Raw genomic sequence first — 797 nt, 5'->3', positions numbered from 1 at the left:
ACCGACCTGATGGAGGACATTACAAGTGCTATGGATGAGAAGAAATACACGATGGGGATATTTATTGACCTAAAAATAGCATTTGACACAATCAATCATGAATTATTAATGGACAAGTTAGAAAAATATGGGATCAGGGGAATGGCTCTGCAATGGATTAGAAGTTATTTGACACAGAGGCGTCAATTTGTGAAGTTGGGTGAATACCAATCGAGTGAGTTGGACATTGTATGTGGAGTGCCTCAGGGTTCTGTTTTGGGACCTAAATTATTTATATTATACATTAATGATATATGCAAGGTTTCTGATTTAGTGAAAGTGGTTTTGTTTGCTGATGACACTACCATATGGGCATCCGGGAATAACCTACAGCAACGTCTGGGCGGGTTTCACAGGAACTTGAGAAGATAAAGAAATGGTGTGACAGTAATATACCATCTCTGAATCTGGATAAAACTAAATTTATGGTATTTGGGATTCGTAGACTAGATAACGAACTTTGATTGAAAATTGGGGGAACTAATATAGAATTTAAAATTTTAAATTCAGCATAAAATAGCAAAAAATATATCGCTATTAGAAAGGGTTAGATATATTTTGGACAGGAGAGCACTACGGATTCTGTATTCTTCATTGATCTTACCATACTTAGAGTATGGCGTTGAAAACTGGGGAAATACATACAAAAGCTCACTTCAACCATTGTATATATTACAAAAAAGAGCGATAAGAATTGTGCATAAGATGGGGTATAGGGATCACACCAATGGAGCTTTCATACAGTCTAAATTGTTAAA

The 797-nt window shown here is 35.6% G+C and overlaps 1 protein-coding gene across 2 annotated transcripts in view; it reads left to right on the top strand.

Annotated features, from left to right (window-relative positions):
* atr (ATR checkpoint kinase) overlaps positions 1-797 on the top strand; it is a 26,341-nt gene that overhangs the window by 14,398 nt on the left and 11,146 nt on the right. The gene's annotated exons all lie outside the window — the stretch shown is intronic.

This window comes from Monopterus albus, unplaced genomic scaffold (assembly GCF_001952655.1).
Source record: "Monopterus albus unplaced genomic scaffold, M_albus_1.0 scaffold176.1, whole genome shotgun sequence".
Classification (NCBI taxonomy): domain Eukaryota; kingdom Metazoa; phylum Chordata; class Actinopteri; order Synbranchiformes; family Synbranchidae; genus Monopterus; species Monopterus albus.
Note: the sequence above shows the minus strand (reverse complement) of the source record. Positions and strands in the feature narration are given on the sequence as shown.